The following is a 27,552-nucleotide window of genomic DNA, read 5'->3' on the forward strand; positions in this document are numbered from 1 at the left end:
TTCCAGCAGCCCTGTCTGTCCTGTCAACTCTCCTCTCTTCATTCAGAAGAAATCCCTCACATTCCCTCTTTTACCAACCCAGCTTTCTTTTAAGAATAAACAGTTTTAAAACATTATAAATAGAGTATTCACTCATTATTGGGAAATTCAGGACACCTAGAAAAATATGAAGAAATAAAAATACAAACCACCCATACTCTCAACTGCCAGGGACAGTCTCTATTCATACCTGGGGAGTGGTACAGTCAGAGTGCTCCATATTTTATTTCAGAGAACATCCAAGCCTTGTTTGATAACTTTGTATCTTGCTGCAAACCCTGTCCCTAAGTACTGGGTCCGTGCACTGGAAGGAAAGGCCAGGGTGCAGGGCCATCTCTCATCTTCCCCGTCCTCTCAGATGTGGCCCCAGACAAGTGGGTCAGCCTGTGTGGGCCTTTTGTGGGAGGGTGAGAGTTGTTGTTGCCTTTCGATTTTAAGCTGCCGTGCAGATTGCAGCGGCTGTTAAAGATGATGACTGCCTGTGTGCTCACTCTTTCACCTGGTTGTTGGTTGAGGTCAGAAATCGCAGGCCCATTTTGCATTGACATCCGTCCTTTCTCCATTTTTGGCTGCAGGCTGGATAGCAGGGGTGTGATGGATTGATCTTCAATTGCCACGTGGGCTCCATTCATTTATTAGCTGATAGATTTGGGAAGCTGCGTTCCCTTCCTTGCTCTCTGTGACATGTGGCGCCATTCTTCATTCATGAAGGCCAAATTATTGCCCTCGTTAGGCACAAATTCACGGAATGAGATCCGCTGTGGGGGTCCTGTGCTTCCATTGATCCCAGTGGCTCTGAGGAGCGGCTGCTGGGCAGGGCCGGCTCCAGGCGTCCCACGAGGGGGCTGCCTCCATGGCGTGGTTCAGAGGCCCTCTGCTCCCACACAGCTTCTTGATTTCCCACAATTTTTGTTTCATTGGCACTGAAGGTCACAGTCAATATGAAGAGGGGAGAGGAAAAACAAGAGGAGAGAGCCGTGTGCTGTGTCCACGCTGAGTGTCGGGGGTCTCCTCCCAGCTCACTCCTTAAAATCAGTAAATGAGCCACTATTTGTGCCCAGACATTATGAACAACAGTGTTCAGTTCTGGTCTTTGTCCCAGTTCCTCTGAGCTTGCCTGTGATCTGCATCCTCTGGAGCACAGCGGCACAGTGAAGCGGCTCCATCCCCCTGCTCTGCTCATGACCCAGATTTTACCCACGGAACCATTATCAGAATCCTCTTTTGCTGAACTGAAGGCTGTATTCTTGCTCTCTTCTGTCCTCTCCACTGGCTGGGCATTGTCTCATGGGCCTTGATGGAAAATGACTTGCTCCAGCCCTAAAATCCTACAACCCAGGTCTCTGGGCCCATTTTGCCTGAAGCCCAGCATTACCCCACTCCCATCCCATCAGGCGGCACTGGAGAGAAGGGACGCCGTGCACTGTCAGAAGTTGTTTCCTTCTTGTAACAAGTAGAATCACTGACCCAGGCCTCAGACCAACCACTGCGCACACTCTCCTAAAATCCTTTCAGAGAAGTCTAACATCCCACCCCTGCACCCTTCACGTTTCCTCTGTAAGAGGGATGGAGAAGGCAGGGGCAAGGCCCGCTCTGGGATAATCCCCTCTAGTCTTATCAGATTTGCTGACCTCCCAGGAGGGAAGACGGGAGAGGAAGCCTCAAGCTTGTGCTTGTATCGGTCAGAGGAGAGGGACGCTAGTCTTCTGGAGCAGGTTTTGCCTATTTAAGGTCATAAGAGCCCTTTTCTTGGATAGTTACAGAAGTCAAAGTTTCCAAGTTTCTCATTACTACACTCATTTCCACTAACGTGGGGATGTCTGCCAAGGAAGGCAAGTCAGGTGCCAGCCGATGGGTGGCCCATCGATTGTCTCTGGGCCGCCTGGCCAGCCAGGAGGGACCTGGCTAGATCAGTCTGAAACCACATAGGCGGGCAGAAGGTATGTACTTAAGAAAATATTTATCAGGTCTTGGCAACTGCTTGGAGGCTTTCAGTGAGGAATCTGGGAGGACAAAGTATGGTTCCTCGGTTTCCAGGAATGAGGAAGATGGTGGTAGACTGAAATTGAGGGAGAAGGAAATTAGTTTGGATTGCACTATGGTTCATCCAGTTCTTTTAACATGTTTGTTAATTATGTGTTTATTCATTAGTTTGACACATTGAAATAATGCTACTTTATCACTTAATTTATTATTATTTTCACATTTATTATTCACACTTATTAATTGTCTGCTATGTGCCAAGCACTAGATTAACATTGAAGACCCAGCAGTGAACGAGACCTCTGACATCCTGTGGTTTATGTCCTAATGGAGGGAGGTAGATGAGGAACAAGGAAAGAAGTGTAGAGTGTGTGCTAAGGCAAGGGTGAAGGAGGAAAGCGGGAGTGGTGGAGGTGGGTGGAGGAGAATGACCTTGGAACCCCAGCCTGCAGAGTGGAGATGGTCTGGGCAGGAAGCACTAGGAGGAGGAACAGGAAGGTGCCAAGGCTTCAGGTGTAGGTGTGGTCAGCCGGGAGAGGGTGGGAAGGAGAGGGAGAGAAGAAGAAAGACACAGTGGTTGGAGTAGAATGAGCGGACAGCAGTGGGAGACGAGGTCAGGGTTATGGAGAGCCAACCTGGGGAGCCTTGTACATTTCTGTAAGGATTTTGGTTTAACCTTGAGGGTATGGCAGGCCCTTGGTTTTATGCAGAGTACTGTGCTCTGGCTGATAAAGTTGTAAGATGCCAATGATTGTAAGATTCATACAAATTTCAGAGATGTTAAACTGTGAAGGAAAAAAACATGCCGTGGTGAAATGGTTGATTTGATGGGATTGCTCTGGATGTTGTGTTGGTAATAGGCTATTGAGGGGCAGACTGGATGCAGGAGGGAAGTTGAGGCAGCTGTAAACACACAGGGGACAAAGGACGGTGACTGGGACAGGGCCTCAAAGGAGACGTCAAGGTAAGAAGTGGTTGGGTTAGGAAGTATTTTTGAAGTCATAGGAAATGAATAAAGAAGTAAATAGTGATCACAACATTTTTGGCCCAAGTGCCCCACAAGATAGAGTTATCATTCATGGAGGTCAGGAGAAAGAGCAATCTTAGGGGGCACTTTGGTTTGGGACAGGTCATGACGCCTTTCAGACACGCAGGAAAAGCTGCCGAGTAGGCAGCTGGACATCCACTGTGGCTTTCAGGGGAGAGTCCTACGTTGGAAATACAAGTATGATTCCCCCCCAACTAAAACGTATTTAAATTTAAAGCCTTACAGATAGATGAGGCCACCAAATAAATGAGAGAAGATGTAGGGAAAAAAAGCTTTAGGGCTGGGTGAGGTTGCTCACACCTGTAATCCCAGCACTCTGGGAGGCCAAGGTGAGTGGACTGCTTGAGCTCAGGTGTTTAAAACCAGCTTGAGCAAGAGCAAGACCTATCTCTACTAAAAAGAAAGAAAGATAGAAAAGAAAGAAAGGAAAGAAAGAAATAAAAGAAAGAACTAAAGAAGGAAAGAAGGAAAGAAAACCTAGCTGGGCATTTGGGGCAGGTGCCTGTAGTCCCAGCTACTCAGGAGGCTGAAGCAAGAGGATCAATTGAGCCCAGGAGTTTGAAATTGCTGTGAGCTGTGACAACACCACACTCTAGCCAGGGTGACAAAATGAGATTGTGTCCAAAAAATAAATTAATTATTAATTAAAAAAACAAAGAGCTTTAGAAACTAAGCCTGGAATGCTCCAACATTACGAGGCCAGAAAAATAAGGAAGAACCACCCAAGGAATGTGCAGAAGAGGAGCCCCAGAGGCAGGTCAGAGATGGGGAGAACTTGAGGTCTGGGAAGCCAGGTGCAGACAGCATAGCAGGGACAGAAAGTTGAGATCTCTGCCTCCTAGTGCCGTGGGGCCCTGTGAGAGGAGGATTAAGGATTTTCCAGCAGATTTCTCTAAGTTGCTCATCGGTGATCTTGACAAGAACAGTTTGATTTTGGTGGCGTGGAGGAGAAGGATGGATGCGTGACTGGAGTGAAATCAAAGGGTACGAGCCAGGGCGAGCACACACAGATCTCTGGGGGGTTTCCAGAAAGAATCAGAGAGAGACAATAACTGGAGAAGGGGGTGAAGTTTTGTTTTTTTTTTTTTCCCTGCTTTTTCTTTCTTAAGATGGGGGAAAAAGAATATGTTTACAGAAGATGAGGATGCAGAGGATAACACAGCAGAGAGCAATTTCTAGGCATGTGTCTGAGCAGATGGGTCAGGCTTAGGAACAGGCAGAGTTTATCCTCATTAATAGGAAAGAAGGCACAGCCCAGGGCACAGATGCAGCAAGGTGAAGAGCAGGTACAATTATGGAAATTCTCTCGGATTCCTTACATTTCGTAAGATGGGAAGGAGTCATCTCTTGAGGATGAGACGGGGGTAGAGGAAATGAAACGGTCCCCTTGGAAGTGGGGGGAATGAAATGTGTTATGATTACTAGAGAGAACTAAGGCACCCCAGAGCTCAGGCTCATGCTTGAAGGTGACCCCACTTGGCGTGCTTTGGGTTTTTCCTCTAATCAGGTTCAGCTGTGTCAGTGGTTCTCAGCCTTCCTAATGCCACAGGCCTTTAATACATTCCTGTGGGATTCCACAGGTTGAGAACCGCTGAATTCTGTGTGGTGTAGGTGCAGAATTTAAGACAGAGGAGTTGATGAGGACAGAACTGATAGGAGAATACAGCTCAAGGCCATAAAGGGAGCGTTTTAAGCTGGGTTTGGGGAGCGGTGAGGACAGGAGTATGAAGAGTCTAAAAGTATGATAGGACCAATGGCTTGTGGAAGTAAGAAGATAGGGTGTGGTAAACAGAGGGGGCTGCCTGACCCTTGGTGTACGCAGTGTTGCAGTTATGTCAGTGCCAAAGCCTAAGGCTATTGAATCTGTGTAGCTCACAGGATATGCAGATTGAGATCACCAGAATTTATTAGCCAAATGGATCAGGAAGGTCAAAGTTAAAGACATGTGGTTGGTATCTAGCACAGGTGCTGAAACCACCATGCGGTCCACACATTCCACTCCACCCACTGTGTCTTTCTTCCTCTTCCTCTCCGGGCTGAGCACACCTATACCTGAAGCCTCGGCACCTTCCCGTCCCTCCTCCTAGAGCTCCCTGCCCAGGCCCTCCCCGCTGCAGGCTCGAGTTCCGCAACGGTCAGAATTTTCCAGGAGACCAGAGAGAGAGAAGGTACGAACTTCACTTGCTTGTTGGTCTGAAAAAGGAACCAATAGAGGCAAAAACTGTAAAGCTCCTTGGGCGACCCAGCCCATTTGTACACACACAGGGAGGGAATGCAGAATGCAGCTTGGTCCGGTGAATTTATAGACTTGCGGACTCGAAAACTCATTCGTTTTCAAGTTTACCATTTGCAAAGTTTTGCCAGAAAGCTACACTGGCTTTTCAGCTTCCCAGGAATTACAAATTTTATCAGTATAATCAATCATTAAAATTGCCCATCTGTAAAAACGAAAAAGATCATGAAGCCTCAAACTTGAGTTCATCTTCTTTGGCAAATAGAGGGCTGTTTTTGAGTTGGGGGGGGGACCCAGTGAGAGCCCTGCAATTAGAAAAGGCTTGAAGCCCCAGAGATTACTAGAGTATTCTGCTGCAGTGGAGCTCAGGTTTTATTGATCCTTTTAGGAAAAGGCTAATTATTGTTGATTCTCTTGACTGAATTCCCAGCAGTGTGGTTTATCTGGCTGATTGCCGGCATGCACACGCATGCCCGAGTGTGTGTGTGTGTATTTGTAGATATCATTGCACTTCCTGGTGAGTTCATTGGTTCATTGTCTTTCTTCAATGCTAGAGCTTCAAATTTCTTATTTTCAGAAGAATTCACAGATAATGACCCTCTTTGCTATTCTGCTCTTAGGGCACTTGAGGGTTAGGTGGCCAGTGACTGGCCAAGTCTGTTTCGTGGAGATGAAACTTAGGCCCTGCAGCTTCTGTGCCAGCTGCCCTCCAACTGTCACCTACCCAGGAGCTCCATGAAGGGCTCCGTCCCCAGAGGTTCTGATTTACTAAATCTGAAGTAGCACCTGGGAATTTCCACTTCTAAAAAGCTCCCAGCTACAACCAGAGGTCTGCCGACCTCACTGCCCTGTGCACAGGGAAAGACCAGCTGTCCTCTTCTGGCCTGGAGGGCTCAATTCTCAGCAGAGCCCTGAGGTTGAACTATAAAGACTGACAGGGCTGCCATAACAAAATGCCACAGACTGGGGGAGGCATCTTCTCTCTCAGTTCTGGAGGCCGAGTCCCACCTCGAGGTGTCCATGGAGTTAATATCCTCTGAGACCTCTCTCCTTGACATTGGGTGGCCACCTCCCCACCTTTCCTCTGTGCATCTAAATAATCTTATAAGGACAGCAGTCTGCTGGATTAAGGCCGACCTTCAGGGATTCATTTCAACTTATTATCACCTCCAGACCCTGTTTGCAAATGCAGTCGCATTATGGGTACTGGGGATTAGGGTCTAGATAAATGAATGAGGGGATGACAGTTGGTCTATAACAATACCTTTCTGCAGCTTTAGCCTCGTGAAAACTGAGCATCTCTTACAAACACTGCTGAGAAAAGGCAGTGCTGGGAGCAGCCTCATGGTGGTCCTGCAAACCTTGGTGGTCTCAGGGCGAGCTGGGGGCAGGGTGGCCTTCCCAGTGCCCCAGGGAGGTGTGGGATCAGTGGATCAGGGAGCTGCAGGGCCCTGCTTCCTGCAGACTCTCCAAATAGCCAGTTGCAGCTCCACGGCCTCAGCCTCCCCAGGAGCCGGGACAGGAGGCACCTGCACACAACACCCGGCTAGTTTTTCTATTAGTGTTAAGATTACAAGTGTGAGCTATGCACCCAGCCAAACCAGAGAAGTGCACGTGAGACTATGTGGGGAATTTTATGTCCTCCTTTGGGGGGATTTGCACAGTGTCTGAAGTCTCCTATGGACTTGGAGGAAAAGGGAGGCTTAAATTGCAGTAAGATAATGATAAAGGTACAGTTGTTATTTTTTTTTCACTTACCAGGCAGTCTGATATATTCGTTATTTCACCTACTTCTATCAAAATGACCATACATACCTGTTGATATCTGCACATCCAAAGGGAAAATCTGAAAACCCAGGTCATAGACCCATTAGTGACACAGTTGTCAAAAACCCACAGTTACCAAGCGCCATGGCTTCCACCTTTTCTTTTTTTCAGTTTTTACCTGGAAATACTTTTAGATTCATGGGAGAGCAGTGAGATAGTCCATGTGAAGTTCTCTCCTGTGCCCTGTACACAGTTTCCCCTAATGTCAGGCTCTCGCGCCATCATGCCTTCTGCATCAAGTCAAGTACTGGGGCGAATCCCTCAGGCCTCTCCAAAAGCACGAGGTTGGTCCCTGGAGGTTTACGGGATGATGCCCACCAGCAGCCGCTTAACCCTCCCCAAATTCATCTCATCTCCTGACACCCTCCTCTCCTCTTTCAATGTCATATGTCAAAATATTTCTAACTCAACAAAAATCAGGCGTCCTTCTGCCCTTTTCTGCCAGGTGGTCAATAGTGTAGCAGGTACTTTCTCAGCAGTTTCTCACCTGCTAAAAAGTTGTTCCAGAGCAAGGAGCCACTTGAGTGTCCTGACTTCTGTGCCAGGCACCACCTGTGTTTCCTAACCTCACGTTCATTTTATTTCTACCACAGTTCCCCGTTACATTTAAGTCATAGTTCACATTCCTGGTCCACTGGGACCCACTGAGTCTCCGCCTCACCCTACACTCATCCATTTTAAAGTCGTTGGCTTTATAGTTCAGGTGACTCAGACATAGCTGTGTGGCCCATCCTGTTTCTGTCAACCCAAAACGTTGGAGAGAACAGGTCTGGATCTCATGCGGGCAGGTCCTTTCCCCAGACACAGCAAATCACTTATGGATCTTTTTCTTTCTAAAGTAAAAAAAAAAAACATAAACAAATATTCTTTGCAGGATATTTACCACCTCTCATATTACTTTTTAAAAGTTATTATTTTAAGCCGTCTTTACTGGGGTGGGAAGGAGGACAGGATGAAGGGTTGGAGAACTGTCTTGCTAGCTCACCTCTGTCCCTGGCTGAGCGTGTAAATTCACCTGTGAACTGGAAGGAGATCCTTTGACATGGCATCTTCACGAGACAGAAGACCCTAGCCCTGGAGCAGCCGGGGCGGGGTAGCACGGAGGGACTTGCTTCCTGCAAGGGGCGGGGCTCTGTTGACTGATTTATTTTAAAAAGCTAAGCCTTCCCAATATTCCAGCCTAGAACAACCTCTGAGCTAGGGATGTCTGAAAGGTAAAGTTGGAGTCCTTACTTTGCACAAGTTTCTCTTGTTCGTAAATAGGAAATTGAATGTTAGAAGAAGGTCATGCCCTTGATGAGTTAGGAATGAGTTAGCAAATAGCAGAAAATTTAACTAAGAACGACTGAAATCATATGACATAGGAGGTGGAGCAATCAAGTCCAAGCTTGCATCCCAGAAGCAGTGCTGCTGTGTCCCTCACTGCTGACTGTCACACAGTCACCGTCACAGGGCTCCCCATGGCCATCTGGTGACTGCAGTGACATTCGGCGGTGAGGGATGTAGTGCTGTTTCTAGGATGAGAGCTTGAACTTTTTTGTTCCACGGAGTATGTTTCTTTACTTAATAGTGAGTCTCCAGGCGTTTGGTTTCTAGGTCGGTACATCCGCTCCAACCTATAGTCGGCAGACACCTCTGTGAGTTTTGGCTCCCTCAGGCCCGGGGATCAGAGCTTCACACGACTGCTCTAAGGTCAGAATCAGGAGCGTGGCCAGGGCAGGACAGAGAGTGTCCAAAGCAGCCAGTGAAAGAGAGTTCTTCTCGTGAACCTTTCACTGGGGAGGAGAATACCTTCTGGAAGCTTCCCCAGCACACTTCATCTAAGGCAACTTCCCCTGGATCAGTCACATACAGACGGGCTGGTTTCCTGACGCTTGACAGAAAACAAGTGCTGCTCATCTCCTGGGACCTGGCACGCTGCCATCTGAACAAAACTGAGCACTGTTAGCAACAGAACGAGGCAACTAGCCATGTCCGCTCTGATGGCAGACACGTCAGGGGGTGACTCTTTGGGGGCTTGGCAGTGTAATCCCTCATCTTTTGCTAAATGTTTTGAAAATTACACTTAAATCAAAGGACTTTTAAGATGATCTGTTCCAACTATTCAGCTATAAGAAAAAGACAGACTTTACATCTTTCGTATTAATTTGGATAGAATTGAAGAACATTCTCCTTAGTGAAGTATTGCAAGAACGGAAAAGAAAGTATCCAGTGTACTCAAAGCCAACATGAAACCAGGAGATGAACAAATACATGCCCACGTGATAGAAAAACATAATTAAAATCTAGTGGGGAAGGGGAGAGAGGGATTGGCGAGCTCCCACCTAATGTGTGCTGTGTACAGCACAACTCCTGGGTGAAGGGCTCAGCTTCAACTTGGACTTGACCTAACAAACGCAAACAATAGATCCTCATTGTTTGTACCCTCATATTAATCTGAAAGAAAACAACATTAAAAAAAAGATTATCTATTCTGAATTCTTTCATGCCCTTCCCTGATGACAATTATAGCATGTGCCGTGCCCTATAGACAGACACGCACAGTCAGCTGTGCAGACATTGGGACCGCATCTCCCCTTCAGGTTCCTCAGTGCCTTTTATTGTGTTTGGCACATAAAAGACCCTCCAAAAATCCATTTTCTGCTTGAATTAACGGGATGAACTTTCCTGTGATAGGTGAGCAAACATCGGCCCGCTGATGAGGAATGGCAAGTTCAAGGTCGTTCCCCCAGTCGTTCCCAGACTGAGAACCAAACTTGGTTTCCTCTGACTTGTGATTTGATTTTCAGCTTCCTATTTTCACATGCTACTTGTCCAAATGAGGCACATGCTGATCACTTCAGTACGCTCTAAAAATCGATTGCCAGAAAAGAAAAGCTATGAAGGCGCAGACACAGGAGAGCCGTTCCTTCACCTGAGAAGGCACAGGGAGCTCAGGAGAGGATGGAAAACGTGACCTGGAAGACACTTGCCCACAGGACGTTGAGGCTGTCAATGGCGCTCATTTCAGGAACTGAAAGACACGGTTTTCTTCTCGTAGGAAGGGCTCTGTCTCTCAATTCTAGGTGAGCCTAGACTGCTCTGCAGGGATATTGGGGCTACACATCCCCGCAGCCTTCCTGCTCTCAGCGATGATTCTCCAGTTGAACCTTTCCAGTGCCCTCCTGTCACAGGTGAACCACTGTCAGTTCTCCTAATTCAAAGGGTGGCCGTGAGGACCAAGAAGGACTTTACACAGCCCTGGGTCATTTCCAAGCTGTCTCCTGCTGGCAGAATGACACTTGTTTTATGAGGCCACCAATGATTAGCAAATTTTCGGTGTGCCATTGTAACAGTCATGAAGTCAACAAACCATCAGTGTCTGGGCCTGGGTGACGTCTGGCTGCAGACCACCAGGTCTGAAACCTCAGGTGCGCCGATCAGTCACACGTGGGGGCTTTGGAAAGTTGCCTCCCCACTGGATGCCTCAGCTTTTTTTTTTTTTCTCATAAAATGAGGATTGAAAACAATGATTCACTCATGGGGTTGTGAGAATTAAACTCCCTAATATGTATAAAGTGTGTGATAAGATGTGGCATGCTGGGAAAATCGAGATCATAGTGGCTAAAAATATATTGCGTATTTATCTTGGAATTTTATTCAGAATGCAAGAAAACAGAAAAATAACCTTATCTTATTCACCACATGAATAGTAGTTCCTTTAATCCTGGCACATAAAAAGCAGTGAAGTCCCAGAAAACAAATGTGATGGACGGTGATTGTCCCCACATCGTGTCGGCCCGTTTAGTGATTCCTCTGTGCAAACAGCACTTCTGGGCCTTCATGTGGTTGCTTTCATGGGCAGAGTGGAGTTGGGCCGTGAGAAGCCTGGGCAGGCATTACTGGAGTACTCGGCACATTTAGAAGCCTGATCCGTCTGTTCTTTGGCCTGCAATTCAGGAAGGAGAAATTTCAGGAGTAAAGCACCAAGAATCACTTTATAGAATCAGGGTGACTTTCTTACTTTGGGAATCACTTCTGGTGTATGCTGGAGTCTTTCTTTTCTCTGCCCAGTGGGTTTCTGTGTCAAAGACTAGTTTCCTATTAGGGAGAGACAGGCTTCACACTCGCCCACTGGAGCCCTGTGGTGCCCGTGGAGACTGGAAGCTGCAGGGCTCAGGTGACGAGTCACATCTGAACAAAACGTGAGCTGCTCAGCCGTTTCTCTGTGGCCCAGAGGCCAGTGCAGAGCTCCTCGGTGCAATTTTTAAAAGTACACATGCCCTGACCATGCCCCCAGTAATGGCTTAGTTGAGCTGGTTGACAATTGTTAGCCCTGTGAGTTTCTGATATATTTTCCCAATTGAAGATTAATATTTAAAAAATACACAGTTTCCACATTCATGTCTACAGATGTGGGTGGGCATAAGATTTGGTGTTCACAGCTTGCGCAGATACCTCCCAGATTACTAGCTGGCTCCCTGTGGCCCCGTGGATATCGCTATCTCAAACCCCCAGTCAAATCCCAAAGAAAGACCGTTGCTTCCAGTGTGAAGCTACCTTATCTGCCTGGGGATCTTTGGATCTAAGCACCAGTTTGTCTGAAATCCTATAGTTTATGGCTCATTTCTTTGTGTTTCTGTTGCTTTTCTGGCTCCTCCCTATGCCAAGCTGTGTGTACAGCCAGATTTTTATCCTTAATTTTTCAGGCCAAGCTGCCGGGCGCAGTGGCTCATGCCTATAATCCTAATACTCTTGGGGTTGAGGCAGGTGGATCACTTGAGCTCACAATTTTGAGACCAGCCTGAACAAGAGTGAGACCCCATTTCTAAAAATAGCCAGGCACCTGTAATCCCAGCTACTTGGGAGGCTGAGGCAAGAGGATCCCTTGAGCCCAAGAGTTTGAGGTTGCTGTGAGCTGTGATACCAGGCACTCTACTGAGGGCGACAAAATAAGATTCTGCCTCAATTTAAAAAAAAAAAATTTTTTTTCTGCTCAACTACTCACAGTCTCTGTTCCATGATGCCTCAGGCCTTAGCTGAGATGACTTAAATAGCTGGGCTCTGGGATCACTGGGGCCTCTTCTCAAAATCTGATCCTCTGAGAGTGCTGATAAAATGCTACTCTTAGTCAGGAGAGGTGGAAGGCAGAGTCCAGGTTCACAGATGAGCTGCTCGCAGAAATCTCTGGGTTGTGCAGCTGGCAGCCTTAGCTCTCGTTCCAGTGTGGTCCCCGACTGGGGGGAATGACGTGTTTCCCACTGACCTACCTGGGAGAGGTGAAGTAATAACACACCCGTAAAAAGAGCACTTCTCCCAGTTTCAAGGCTCCAGGCCTTCCGTGTTTCAGGGACACCCCGAACCTTCAAGACGTTGACCTGGGAAGGAACAGGACCTTCTGTGACACGGCTCAGGGCTTCCCCGTCCATGGAGGATGGACTGTGGGGACATTGCTCTTCTAATCCAAGCACTAGCACCCCAGTCTCATTCTCTCCTCTCTCCTCTTTCATTGTCAGTCACGTTTCTTTGGGTCTCGGAGAAACAACTATTGCTCCAGGGGACAAAATAGTTTGTACAGGAGGGCGGACAATTAAATTCACCAACTCATCCTGGACAGAGTGGACAGAGTGCTTCATCCCTCCTTGCTGAATATCACCGCAGCCTCCTTCAGAGTGCTGCCCTCGGCCGTCTGGTGACGGTAGTGACAGTTGGCAGGGGGGGATGGAGCACTTTGTCTAGGAGGTTTGCAAACTGAATTGTGTGACCTCGTCAAAGCAGGTTTCACCCTAGCGCCAAAACGTTCCCTGTCTTGGGCTCCTCTCTTCCTCAGTTACTCCGGAATTTGGCAGCTGACGGTCCGTGGAGTTTGGGTACCAAGACACTGCCCCTCGATCCTCACACACCCTCTAGGCCTTGATCGTCCACTCGTTCACATCCACATCATGCTTGTTCATCCCCACCCGCTGGGAAAGCAGTGGCTTCATTCTCATTCAGGGTAGGGTTGTGGCCTCCTCTGGACAGACCTGCCTGTGTAGTCCTCACCCCCAGAGCATGGGCTACAGGGGGCCCATCTTAAAAGCCAGACCTTTCTGCCACCTTGGAAAATTTTCCAACCTGGAAAATTGAGCTTCTCCCTGGACTATACTGAGGTTGCTGATCCCTCTTCCTGGAAGCTCAGGAGGAAACGCCTCTTGTTTGCCATCCAACCCCCCGGGCTGCAGCTCTGGAAAAGCAGCCGGTCAGAGCCCACCCGCCATTTAGCCGGCTCCCCTCTCACCAACAGTTCCCAGTCCTGAGTGACTTGCTCAATGTTTTCCCCACTTACATCTTTGAAAAGTAATTGAATAAACCCCGGGAAGAGTTTCACAGTTTCCGGGGTAAATGCCAGAGTCAGAAGAAAGGGATTTTTCCTAAAATGGTAATTCTAGTGCCCCAGGACCATAGGTGTTACAGATCCCAGGAAGTAAGCCTTTTCGCTATGGAGAAGTTTGGGTTTGTTTTAGTTCTGGTTTTGGTGGTTTGGGTTTTTTCCTGGTAAGTTTTGTCTCTGTATTTTCCTTTATGACAAGGGTGCTGCTAGTTTCTCAAGGGAGGTGGGGACAGCTGAGAATCAGTGAGCAGTTCTTACACAGCAGAGCGAACAGATCTGTCCCAGGACAGCTGGTGCCGTTGCCAGGGCTGGACACCCCTGTGGGGAGGTGATTGCAGGGCTCCAGGCCCCCTGCTCCTGTTCCCAAATGGGAAACTGCTCCTTTGTCACCCTCTCCTGGCGCATCACTCACAGACAAGTGGGCTGCAGCTCCCACCATGTGAGCTGCCAGCTCTGCGGCTGGCCCAGCACAGCAGCGAACGAACGTGGGGCTCGAAAAAAGAGTGAGCTGAGCAAAGGCGCCAACTCGGGGAGATTAGCAATTGTTGGGGAAGCTCCCTGGGGTGTAAGTGCACAGAGATGGAAGCTGAACAGAATGCTTGAGAAATCGTGCCTGCTAAAGCCAGATCTGCCTGCTGTCCACCAAGGTGAGCAGCACTGCCTGCCACACTCCTGGGGGTCAACTGCTTTGGCTGCTCAGTGGCCTAATAACAAATGTGGACCCCAGAGAGAGAGCAGACCCCTGCCACATCATAACAGCACCAACCCTAGCAACTTAATTAGCTTTGCTGAGCTGCAGCTTTCTTATCTGTAAATAGAGAATATTATTATCCGTCTTAGAGGGTTGTTGTTGTGATTAAATGAGGAAATACGTGCAGACTGCTTTGCATGATGTGAGGTAAAAAGAAAGCAAACCTGGGTAGGAATCCTGGCTCCACTACCCACTGCCAGCCGGACCCTGGGGAAGACCCAATTTCCAGGAGCCTCGGTTTATTCCTCCGTGAATGGCTAAACAATCATGTTCTAATTAGTTGTTATTCAAATTAAATGACAATTTATGAGCCAGTCTCACCTGTCTGTGTTGGCCACCACATTCTCCCACTCATCTGGGGCCCCTGCCACCATCGCTGGTTTATCAAGGCCAACACGGACTCAGCTGCTAGGACCTTGGGGACACCTGGCATCCAGCTCACGACTGCAGTCAGGAAGGGAAGTCGCAAGAAGAAAGGGGCATCAATACGGAGCCTCCAAACCCCACAGGTCACAAACACCGATAACCAGCCTGAAAGCCGCCAGCCCAGGATTTGTGTGTGTGCTAAATTACAGATTTACTTCATTCCCCCCTAGACCCCTACAATGAGCTTTAGAAGAATGCACGGCAGTCATTTCCTGTTTAAAAACACAATAGAAAATAGCCTGTAAGCTCTTCCTCAAAGGGAAGAGGGATGCGATGAAAGAGAAAAAGAATCAAAAGGAAAAGGAAACAAAAGAAACCCCAGGCTTGGGACTAAAGGAGAATGTTCCCAAAAAGAGTCAGGTTGGTGGGGCGGGTGGTTTAACTAGCACAGTTGCAGAGAGAGGGACAGGCCAGGCAAAGGGAAGCTGAGTCAGGTGACACCACTCAGGAGATGGGCTCCAAAGTGGAGAGAGATCTCTCGGAAGGGGGCTCAGCGGTCTCCAAGTCTCCCTTCTGTGTGTCCATGTCGAGTCCACTGGGTCTCCCGGTGGGATCTGAATAGACCCGAGGGGAGCCGGCCTCGAGTGTACCAGAAGACTTTGTGGCTGATGGAGAAGGTGGACACAGGGACTGAATTCTGTGACTGCTCCTCAGAGAAGGTGGTGGAGATGAGCGTGTGCATGGGAGCTTGGCTTCCGGGCGGTCACGGTGAGGGTGACACCTGGTGCCTTAGGACACCCCGGTGCAGCAGAGAACTGCAGGATGGGCTGCTTCTGCTTTTCAGGTGTGAAAACCAAGTATGGTCATTATTAGAATCATAAGTATTTGCGATGGGAAGGATCGTGGTTATATATGCTGACCAAAGGGTTGACTGTGGCTTGCTGTAAACACAGAGGCCCATATACACCAAAGCTGTTAACACAGACTGCAAAGATGGATGAGACAGAACGTGAGAGAGACGTGTAAACAAACCCAAACCCCCATCTCCTCTTTAAAATCTGTAGCCACTAAAATTTAAGCTTCCCAGCAACCGAGATGAAGGAAAACAGATGACCTTCAAAACTACCTCATCCAACCCTCTCATTTTATGGATTAGGAAATGAAAGTCCATATTATTTTTAAAAGCTTTTCCTCAATGAAATGTGTTTCTGTAGTTTCTGTAGCTAAGCATGGAATTATTTCCACTTTAATGTTTCAGATTGATTTTTTTTCAAATGGGCTTTTTCATGAGGCACTGCTGACCTCCCAGAAACCAATTACCCACCGGCACGCTGGAGACCGCTGCTGGGAAGTTAACCTGCCAGGAGCCGCAGCAGCTCACACCACGGGAACACAGGCCCTTTGCTGCGAGCACCGTTCTCCCGACCGTCTGCAGGCTGCATATTCTGCTCGGTCAGGCTGTCCTCAGAGACTCTATCCTTTTATCATCCCCCAGGTATCCTCCTAACAGACCCCCCCCAATCTGATCCTGGGGATGCTCTAGTAGGCGCTGCCCCCAGATGGGTTTGGAGAGATACCGACTGGATTAATGGAGGCCTGACGCAGAAGAGAGGAAGCCTCATGGTGTCCTCATGTGATGGAAGTGGCGGCCCTTGCTGCCAGCACTATGGAGAATACTGAAGAGTAAACAGCAAGGGCTCCTCATGGATTCTGCACCCAGGGTCTCCCTACCCCGGCATCTCCCTGCCCAGACACAGTATGGATGGCATCTGTCTCAGCTGCTGGTCCTGCAGCAGCCAGCTCTGTGTGGGTTGTTGGGTCACAAACACCTTTGCACAGCTGCAACCCGGCAGCCCCTCACCTCACCCCTATGCTGTGATAGTTGCCTCTTGCTTCCCCTGTCAAGGCTCCCCTGCTCTACATCATACATGTGCAATCCACAGAAGGGGCTGGCTGTGTGGGAGACAGAGGCAGTGGACAGCATTTCTTGGTAGATGGTCTTTCCCTCCTTCTCTGCTGGTTCTCCTTTCCCTGCCCACCTGTCCTGTAGTTTCCCTGTGAATTAACAGCATGAGACCTGCTCCAGCTCAGCCTCTGTGGGTGCCCAGGAGGCAGGTACTCAAGCCCTGGGGGCCCAGAGAGACAGGTACTCAAGCCCTGGGGGCCCAGGAGGCAGGTACTCAAGCCCTGGGGGCCCAGGGAGACAGGTACTCAAGCCCTGGGTCATTTCTCCTGCTTTCAGTTAAACCGAATTAAGCTTTCTGGCCAGGCTCAATGAGTGACTGAGATTCTGCAGTTGGCTTGGCTTTAAATTTTGGTGATCTAGACATAATTTGCCTTCCTTTGGGGAAAAAAAAAAGAACCTTATTTCCTTGTGGCAATCTGTTTCTTCTCCACTCCTGCTTAGGCAGGTCAAACGGCGCTACTTCTAACTTCATGTCAAGGATGCCACAGAGTTCTGGCCAATCCCTGCATCCCTCGGTGCTGGAGCTGGTCATGATGGTCCCATAACTCAAACTGAGCCAATGTGACCCAGCACAAACTTCCACTGGACTACTAGAGAAAGGTGTGTCTTGGTTTCTACTGCACCTGTGGGTCTGAACCTACAAATGTGATGGTGGAACTGCAGGAGCCATCTGGCCACTGCAGGAGGACAGCTCCTAGAGCGCCCAGCACAGAGAAAGCACAACCCAGAGAAAATGGGAGTGATGGTGCAGTCCAGCCACACCACTCCTTCCATCCCTCCCACTGAGCTGCACTCGGAGCCCCAGATGTTACAGTCCTGTGAGCCGACAGGTTCCCTTCTGCTTAAAACTGCTTTCACTACTGTTCACGCGATTGTCAATGATTTGAAGAAGAATATTTATAAGATTTAAAGTATAATTATAAATCAAGCTCACAATTATTTGTCACTGAATTAAAGAAGAAAAACAACTGCTACCTTTAAAGTTCTCCGTAGACATCGCCTAGTGCTAAATCTTTTCCTACACTGTTTCCAAGGTAGCCACTATCATGACTTCTTTATTGGGCCCACATGCTTCTCCCTGTAATTTTATCAGACCCTTTTATCCCTCAGTAATGCCCTGTGGTTTCCTGCAGTCACAGTGCTTATGGACACCCTGTGAGATTCCTCCAAAGAGTCTGCCTGCAGCTACAATGCATTTGTGTTTTTTCTCTTGCAGTTTGTGGCTGGGGCTGGGTTTGAACCCACCACCTCTGGTATATGGGGACGGGTGGGGCTGGGTTTGAACCCACCACCTCTGGTATATGGGGATGGCGCTCTACTCCTTTGAGCCACAGGCACCACCCCAATGCATTTGCTTTTGACGTCGTATGCATGTACTGTAGTAATTTTTCAGCTGTTGGTGAAAATGTTTATTTCCGGGTTGTTTTTTTGTTTACTATTATAAACAAGTCTGATCTGAACATCGTCTGACATGTGACCTTGTGCCCGAGTGCGTAGGATCCCGCTAGCATTTATACCTAGGAGAAGAATCTTTCTGTTAACAGTTGATCTTCAGTTTCAAGTTTATTAGGTAAGTAAAATTTGTTCTCTAGAGTATTTTTATTAATGTACACCCCCCAGACACCATGAATAAAGTATAGCCTTTTAAAATAATTTCTCTAAAACTTGATATTATCAGACTTTAGTGGTGGCCATGAAATTTTACCTCATCGTGGCATTTTAATTTGCATTTTTGTAATTAGTAATGATGTTGAAATCATGACTGCATTGTGAGGATTTGATCGATGTTTGCTCTGAAGGTAAAAAATTAGATTACACATTCATCACACTTTATTTCAAAGTGAGGACCTGATTTATGTAAATAGTCAATGAGGAAACAAAATGGTGAGCCTTTAAAGAGAATCGGAATGAAATATTATCTGTAGCGACTAAAAGAAAGAATGATTAAGTGGGATGACTAATTTCCGTATAAAACTAGTTAATAATCTACAATGTAACATAACTGCAAGTTTGGGGATTAAGAAATCTTTCAGACCTCCACCAAACAAAATCCCTGTGAAGTTTGCATTTGTATCAGACAACAATCATTTTGATGGCTATTAGTTTCTGTGAGTTATCATCCACCCTTAAAGCATTGAAAACTGCCCTAATCCATAGCAACCTAAACAAAAAGAAACATCTTGAGAGCAGAAGTTGGTGAAGATTTTCTGTAAAATACCTGTTTTGGGCTTTGCAGGCCAAGTGGTCTTGGTCTACAGAAGCATCCGTAAGCATTACCCTAATGAATGCACATAGCTGTGTCCCAGCAGAGCTTGATTTATTTACTAATAAGGTAGCCACATCTTTGACCCATCAACCAGAGGGTGAAGACCTCTGCCCTGGATAATCAGACAGTCTATAGGACGGCCTGCTAAAAAACACTCCGACATCGGCAGCCCCTGTGCCTCAAAGGAGTAGGGTGCCGGCCCCATATGCCGGAGGTGGTGGGTTCAAACCCAGCCCCGGAAAAAAACTGCAAAAAAAAACCAAAAACAAAACAAAAAAACTCAGACATATATGGAGGGGGTATTTCGTGAGCCCTTCAGTCCATTTGAAAGATTTGGATAATTTTTCTTAACAGCCTCCCCTTGATCAGAAATAATCTCCTAAGATTATTCTTAATTATGAAAAGCTGGACTCATTGTGTTTGGGCCTGATTCATTTACATAGTTGCAGTAAAAAAGTGTCATTAGTAAACATCAGCCACCTTTTAATACTGCCGCAAATCTATATCCCTATGGCACGAAGTACCTTATGAGGCCGGAAAAGTCACTTCCATCTGGAAAAGTAGAGTCTCTGCCGTGTCAGAGATGCATTTCACTGAACTTGTTTTCTCTTCTAATCTGAGGCTGGGAAGTCAAACTCCAGACAGTTATCTTTACCAGCTCAGCTACAATGTCTGTAAATGTGGGTGAATCCTTTCTTCTCTATTAAGGTTCGTAACCAGCTAAGAGAAAGCCTTTCTTGCCACCTGTAAGGACTGGAAGCTTTAAGCCAGGGACCAGCAGACTTTCTGTAAAGGCCCAGATAGTAACTATTTGAGACTTGGAGAGCTATGAAGTTTCTGTTGTAACTATTCAACTCCACTGTTACAGCACAACAGCTCCACAAGTCAAGGGATGGATGTGCTTGTGTTCAAATAAAACTTTATTAACAAAAACAGGTGATGGGCCTGATGTGGGGTATGGCTCACAGCCTGTGCTGTAAGCCACAGAACAGATAATAGCCCAGTTTTTTCATCAGATATCACAGAAAGTAAAGAAGCAGAGACAAATATTCCAAGACAAATTTCTCATTTTAACAGAGAAAAAAACTGATTGTCTCTGTTTTGCATCAATATGACATTTGACACCAAAAGGATACAGTTTTTTTTTTTTGGCCAGGGCAAGGTTTGAACCCATCACCTCCGGGTATATGGGGCCGGCACCCTACTCCTTTGAGCCACAGGTGCCACCCGGGATCACAGTTCTTTAAAAAAAATCTTTTGAATAAACTCCTGGAAATTGATGACGAGATGTGAACACATTTCATTGCTTCTTTTCAGACAAAGGCAAATGGAATCTCTTCTGCAAAAGGGATCTGGGTTTTGTTCTTCATGATCAACTTCCTCAATTTCAGGGCAACCAGAACAAAAAGGTTAGTTTTATTTTAAAGAAAACTATTCTCTTTTTCTCACCTATCAAAACACTTCATTACTTTTCATGTATGTCAGTTATAACTGTTTACCAAAGTATGGACTATCTATGTCCCAGAAAGAACTAGAAGGTGGGGATAATTGTCAAATGCAAGGGCTTTAACAGAACTGCAAAGCTCATTTGCTTATATAACAAAAACTCTGCCGCTACAAATATCTTTTTGACACTTTTTACCCTTTAAAGTGGCAAAAGCGAACACTTCTATTAATATTGCCCAGAGGTATAGCTATTCTGTAGTGCATAAAAATAAGGAGTTAAGAGCAAAAAATACCCACACACTCCCACACTGTTTTTTCTCTTGGTATCATTGGGTCTTACCTAGAAATTAGCTGAGTATTCATAGATTCTATAGTAAGTAACTCAATTAATATTGGTCTAAGATTTCGAAATTAACTCAAGGATTTGGTAACTGTTCAAACTGGCATACTGCAGAACATAATTGCTATTGTTATAAATCATTTTTTGGAATTAAAATTTAATTTAAACACATGATTTTATATTATTTATAATCAGAGGCAAATGTGAGTAATATAAGCTTCCTTGGTAAGTAAATCAGCCTAAGAAGTTTAGGAAGATTGGATTAACAAGTCTCTTAATGAAGAAAATAAAATTAAACATTAAAAAGTCTTTCTATCTTCCTTTAAAAAATAAAACGAGGATTTGTATTGTACTCCGTACCAGTAAAATTGGAGAAACACATACAGATAGATGCTTTGAAAGCACATTTGTCACAGCAGTCTGATTTGTTCAAGGATTCATTTTCATTATGTGAACTTCACTTCTGATTTAGCAGCGTCTTTAAGAAGTGCTTTTTGTTAACAGCTACAAAGCATTCAAAGTTCCATTAAGTTTGTTTTCTGGGAGTTGTGAGAGTTAGAGAAGTTCTTATGACTGTACATAAACCAATTAGAACAGAGCACACTTACTTTAGGGGACTTCACAATTGAATTTATTAATATATTCTGTATATTATTACACACATACAGGCACACATCTACACACAGTGAGAAGAAAAGTCTTCTCAGTAACAGATACAGAGAGCTTGCAGCTTACTCTTTAGAACTTTGGCCAAGGGATGGGATAATATAGGAAACAAAAAAGGCAGCAATTCAGATCTTAAAGAGTTGTCCTACCTTCCAATGGAAGCAAGATGTCTTTTTGTACAAACACAAAAACAAAAACGTATGAAGACAACTGTCGGTTGTCTCCCACCCTGTGAGCCTGGATCTGTGTCTCCACCTGATAGAGGCTTCCTAATGGTCAGACCGTAAACTCAGAATCACTGCTGCCACTCGTAGGTAAAGACATATGGGGCTTGCACAAATCAGAACTGGATCCCAGCTCAGAGAAGAACAAGAAGCAAAGATAAAAACAAAAGCTCAGGGTTAAGAAGAAAGAGGGAGAGAAGGAGGGAGGAAGGGAGGGGAGGGAGGAAGGAAGGAAGGAAAGGAGGGAGGAAGGAAGGGAGGGAGGAGAGACGGAGGGAGGGAGGCTGCAAAACATTAGAAATATGAATAAACAGTAAAAAAAGGAGGAAGGAAGGAAGGGCACCAAAAAGCAAACTTTCATTGCCTCTGAATTTTTACCCCAGCAGATGAGAAAAGATATGCATGCATAAATAACCCACGAGGGGCTTCTCTCGGCCACAGTGTAACTGATTTCAGAAGTTAAACCAACTGGGAATCTCAGTAGAATCTCCAAAAGCATCAGATACAATTTTCAAAGAACTAAAAACTACATCTCTCATGCAAACCTAAAGTAAGCATGTGTTAAAGATTTATAGAACTCATTGACGAGGGAACCAGCTAGATGATAAGGCTGGTTCTCTAATTTCCATTTAAATATTCATCGGCTCATTTCCCTGTTCAAAACCTTCGCGAACTCCTTTTCCGTTGCTTTCTCGCATCTGATGATCATGGAAAATCAAAAAAGATGAAGAAAATCTTGGATCACATGGAAAGTGACATTCACAATAAAATTCTCTGCCTCCTAATCAAGGCTTTTGACTCCATGTACGGGATAGTTTCTCTGCTAAGACAAAAGCCTCAGCTTCTAGAAGCTTGTAGAAACTTTAGAAATAGGAACAAATAGTAAAAAGGGAAAAAAAAAGGAACCTAGGGCAGAAACTCAGTGATCCCCGTGGGCTGACTTAGTCATGAGAATTTACAGAATAGGCAGGAACTGAATGGATCCCTAAGGCCAAAAGTCCTCCAACAGGAGCCGTTCAGGGGAAATGGATACGCAGAACTTAATTTGCAATATGTTTGGGGGACTTCAAGGTAAGTGGATTATCCACTGACAAAAGAAAACTTGTATTTTGCTTTGCTACTGAAATCTTAGAAAGGTAAGAAGAGATTTTAATGAGCAGATGTGTGATTCACTGGTCATAAGTTTTGGCTTGTTTAGAAGGACAATTGAATTATAAAATATTTTCTGTAGATCCATGTTATCTAGTTCTCAATTTTGTTGTGAAAGCACCAGGCATAAGTATATGTTAAATTAATCTATATGCCCTTTCTCCGTAAAGAAAAATAACTTTGCTTTTATCTTTTAAGGTACCACAAGAAAAAACTTGCTTAAACCTTGAATAACAATAAGAAAATAAGAGGAGAAAAAAAGAAACGGAGGAGGGAGAGATGGAGGGAGAGAGAGAAAGGAGTGGGGTAAGTAGCTTTTCTGCAAAGCAAAATGAAGAAACCATCTTCTAAATAAAGAGCTAAATTCTGAGGGAAATGTTAATAAGAAACTGTAGCAGATCCCTAGGTCCCAAGTGTAGTTAGAATGACTTCAGACACTTAAAGCAATGTTGGACACTTGGAAAAACTTGTTTAACATTAATTCTTTGGAGGAAAAAAATTGCACAGGTTTTGATGAAAGGGTCAGATCCAGGTGAACTTGGGTGTTTCAGGTGAGTCAGCAAGAATGAGTGTTTGCACAGACTTGAGTTATAGCTCTGGGAACCTTTCTTTTTTGCTTCTGGGAGGACAGAAATACGGTCTCCAGAAAATTCCCCTGTGGAACCACCTGCTATAAAGCTTCTCTGAAGGAAGGCAGAACTGCTTTTTATACGAGAAGGTAATAGCAAGTGGGATAGAACTCTCTTGACACAGCAATATTTTTCTAAGAAGATGAAGCCAGTGTGACTTGACAGTTTTTTCATTAAAAGATTTGAAATTTGAGCTCAGATTTCATATTACTGTAGCTTTCCTGCCAAGCCCAAGTTTAGGAATTCTAGTTATTTTGTTTCCCATTAATAGATATCTGTATTCCCCAATAGATGTTGATTATGTCCCATTATCAATGGGTGAATTTGTTAATAACTTACAGAGAACTTTTTAAAACAAAAGTCCTATGGCTTCAATATATTCTAATTCAAGAAACCTAGGACAGGCATTGGGAATCAGCATGTGTATTTTTAAATTTCAGATTATTATGAGTAACAAATGTTACTAAGCATTATAATGTAACAAATGCTTAGGTTACATTGTGCTTAGTTAGACTTTAGACTACATGTGTGCTTAGGTTACTTTATCTTAGATAAAGTTCAAGTTGTAGTTAAGCCCTTCATTCAGGAGGTGTGCAGAATACTTTTATACTGTGCTCATTAGGTGAGAACTTGCCAATCCCCCCTCCCCTCTTTTCTTTCTCTCCTCTACCCTCCCCCCACTTGAATTCAGTTGTGTTCCCCTCTGGTGGGTGTCTAGCTGTTTATCCACCCATGAATGGACTCATACTGTGGTATATGTATACCATGGAATACTATTCAGCCCTAAGAAGATGGAGATGCTACCTCTTTTGTATTTACCTGGGTGGAGTTGAAACACATTCTTCTTAGCAAAGTGTCATAAGAATGGAAAAACAAGTATCCAATGTACTCAATACTAATATAAAACCAAAAGATAAACAACTACACTGCAGCATGTATTTTTAAATACTCTTTAGAATTTCTGATGGTCAGCAGATTTCAAGGCTATTACATTACATAGGAGCACTGGGAACAGAATCAAGTATACAGGTTAGTCTGTTCACCTCGGAACTCCAGAAGATTTCAGAGATGAGTTTTAGAGGGAAGGCGGTATCAGGACGTTGGAGAGAGGAAGCTTGGAAAATTCTTAGAATGAGTGTAGAGAGAATTTTGAAAATGACCCGAGAAGCTTATAATCTGGGCAATGAGGAAGATTGCAGAGATAACTTTTAATTAACCTTCAAGACAGCCAAGATATAAAAGTCCAGAGTTCCCCCAGACATAGCTGCAAGCTGAGAAAATAAGCAGGATGTCGGGAAGCTGTGAACTTCCACATCATCTTCGAGAGACAGGGGTGGCAGGTGCAATGAACACATCCAGCCTGGCCATCAGGTACTGCCATGTGTCAAATTAATGACATCTGGTAAAGCATATACATACATAGCTAGTACCATCCTGAGAAAGGGCCAACTTTGAATGAAAGTAATTTTAGCTAAGACACAATTCATTGTCACACGAATCTCATGAGTCAACACTTGATGCGCCGTGATTGAATTTTTCTCAGAGGAAGATGTGAGTGATTAAAAAGTGAATCAAGTGGCTCGGCACCTATAGCTCAACCGGCTAAGGCGCCAGCCACATACACCTAAGGTGGCGGGTTCAAATCCCCAACCCGGACCCGCCAAACAACAATGACGGCTGCAACCAAAAAATAGCCGGGCGTTGTGGCCGGCGCCTGTGGTCCCAGCTACTTGGGAGGCAGAGGCAGGAGACTCACTTGAGCCCAGGAGTTGGAGGTTGCTGTGAGCTGTAATGCCATGGCACTCTACCCAGGGGGACAGCTTGAGGCTCTGTCTCAAAAAAAAAAAAAAAAAAAAAGAAAAGTGAATCAAGTAATAGCTGCTACAGTTGGGATATTGACCTTGGCCATGAAAACAAGACCTTCTTAGGCCTTGAATAATGGTTCCCACAAAAATATATGTGCATGTTTTAATTTGGAAATTGTGAGCTAAACTGAACTAAGTTGGGAAAAAGGAGTCTTTGTAGCTGTGACTAAGTTAAGGATCTTGAGTTAAAGTCATCCTGGACTGTTCTGGTGGGCCCTAATTCAATGGCAAGTGTCTTTATACGAGAAGCTTAGGGGAGAAGGGCATGTGAAGATGAAGGCAGAGACCAGAGCTGTGCAGGTACAAGCCATAGAGCACCTGGGACCACCCTAAACTAGGAGAACCGGGAAAGAATTGTCCCAGAGAGGCTGCAGAGCCAGCACGGCCCTGCCAACACCTTGATTTGGGCTTCTTACCTGTTTACTTGTTACAGCAGCTTTTGGAAACTAATACATACTCCTGTCACAACAAAGTGGGGAAATATACTTCTTGTTCTACTGTTTTGTGCAATACATAAAGGATGATAAAGAAAAGGAGATAAAAGGAGATGTCGGGAAGTTGGTGGAGGTCACATTGCCAGAACCAGGCTAGGGGATGGAATGTCAGCATGTGCTGCTGAGAAGGCAGAGACAGCAGAGGACAAGGCAGCTGCAGAGGAAATAGGAGCTGGCAGCTTTAGAGGACTTCAGGGGGCCACCCAATGATCAAATCTGCTCGTGTTACTTGGGAAGGGATTGTTCATTGGGAAATGAGCCTTCCATGATTCTTCTGGTGGGAGCAGCATACGACCCTCATCTCAAATGCCAGGTGGAGGCTGGGCATGGTGGCTCACATCTACAATCCTAGCACTCTGGGAGCCTGAGGTGGGAGGATTGCCTGAGCTCAGGAGTTGGAGACCAGCCTGAGCAAAGCTAACCCTATCTTTACAAATAGAAAAAACTAGCTGGACGTTGTGGCAGGTGCTCCTGTAGTCCCAGCTACTTGGGAAGCTGAGGCAGAGGATCACTTAAGCCCAGAAGTTTGAGATTGCTGGGAGCTAGGTTGCTACGACACTCTACCTCCAAGGCAACAGAGTGACACTCTGTCTCAATAAAAACAAAAAGAAAAAAAAAAGTCTAGGTGGGGAGGAGGCGGCACCCAAGTTATGCCCTTGGTGCTTATTTGTGTGATGTTAGGTGCGCTTTCTCCTGAATTATCTTTAGACTACATCACTGTGTCAAACAAAACCAAAATGCTGCCTGAGGGAATAATTGCTAGAAAAGAAACAGCGGCTTGGGAGGAATCTACATTTTCTGATGTTTATTCAACCTTTCTTCTGTGTAGAGTAGGCAGAAGGAAGGCAGCTCCAGACAGTCACATTAGAAAGATTAAGCCTCAGTTCTCATCAGAACTAGATAAAGACAAGAGTGCCCTAGAGAGGATCGTATCATCACACTAATATTTCTTAAATATTTGCTCACCATTTTTTCAGTAGAGGAGTGAACAAAGGGATTTCTGGGGACATCCCGAACAGAATTTGTTATCAAATGTTTAAGGAAACTGCTTACTAATTTACTTTTACCTGCTAAGGCAGGGTGGATGTGCATGGGAAAATGAGGAAACAGGCATGCTTTGTAAGTCTTTTTTTTTTTTTTTCCAATAGTTCTTGGTTCCCAGTTTATTTTCATTGTTTTCAGGAGCAGACAACTTTCCCTTGTTGTAGTGGACAAGGATTCTCTGACGAAGCTTTTCTGGGGTTTTTCTGCTGACTCACTTGCTGACTTTCTCAAAACACTCTCATAAGAAGCGTATGGTATTCTTTGGTAGCCCCGATAGTCAACAAGCAAAATGCTGTGAGTGTCCCCAAATCTTTGCTCTTGACTGGTCCTCTGTGGCTTTGACTGGCCTGGTCCGCCTCTGAGCAGCCGTTTCTCTCTCCCGCATGGCAGGATCGTACGGTCAGAGCCATGTTTCACCTCCAGTTACAATTCTTTGAAGAAATGGTCCAGGCCTTGATCTCACTTATTTAAGTGACACACCTCTCTGGGGTGGGACACTATTAAAAGAGGACTTCACCCAGCAAATGCAAGCAGTGTGATCTGGCTCATTGTACCCTCAGTGATTCCCCTCAAATAAATAGGGTGGTGCCTGTGGCTCAAAGGAGTAGGGCACTGGCCCCATATACCAGAGGTGGCAGGTTCAAACCCAGTACTGGCCAAAAACTGCCAAAAAAAAAAGAAAAGAAAAGAATAATAATAAAATAAAATTTCCATCAAAAGCTCTGCTCTTGTCTGCCACGTACCTGGGTTCAAGCATTTCAGCATCCATCAGTTAAAGTCTGCTTTAATTTTTCCATCAGGACTGTGTAAGCTGAACTGATTGAGATGTTGGTGGTGTGGGCTATTCTTTACATTGTTAATTGTCAG

This window comes from Otolemur garnettii, unplaced genomic scaffold (assembly GCF_000181295.1).
Source record: "Otolemur garnettii isolate 467f Iridium unplaced genomic scaffold, OtoGar3 scaffold00197, whole genome shotgun sequence".
In the NCBI taxonomy this organism is placed as follows: domain Eukaryota; kingdom Metazoa; phylum Chordata; class Mammalia; order Primates; family Galagidae; genus Otolemur; species Otolemur garnettii.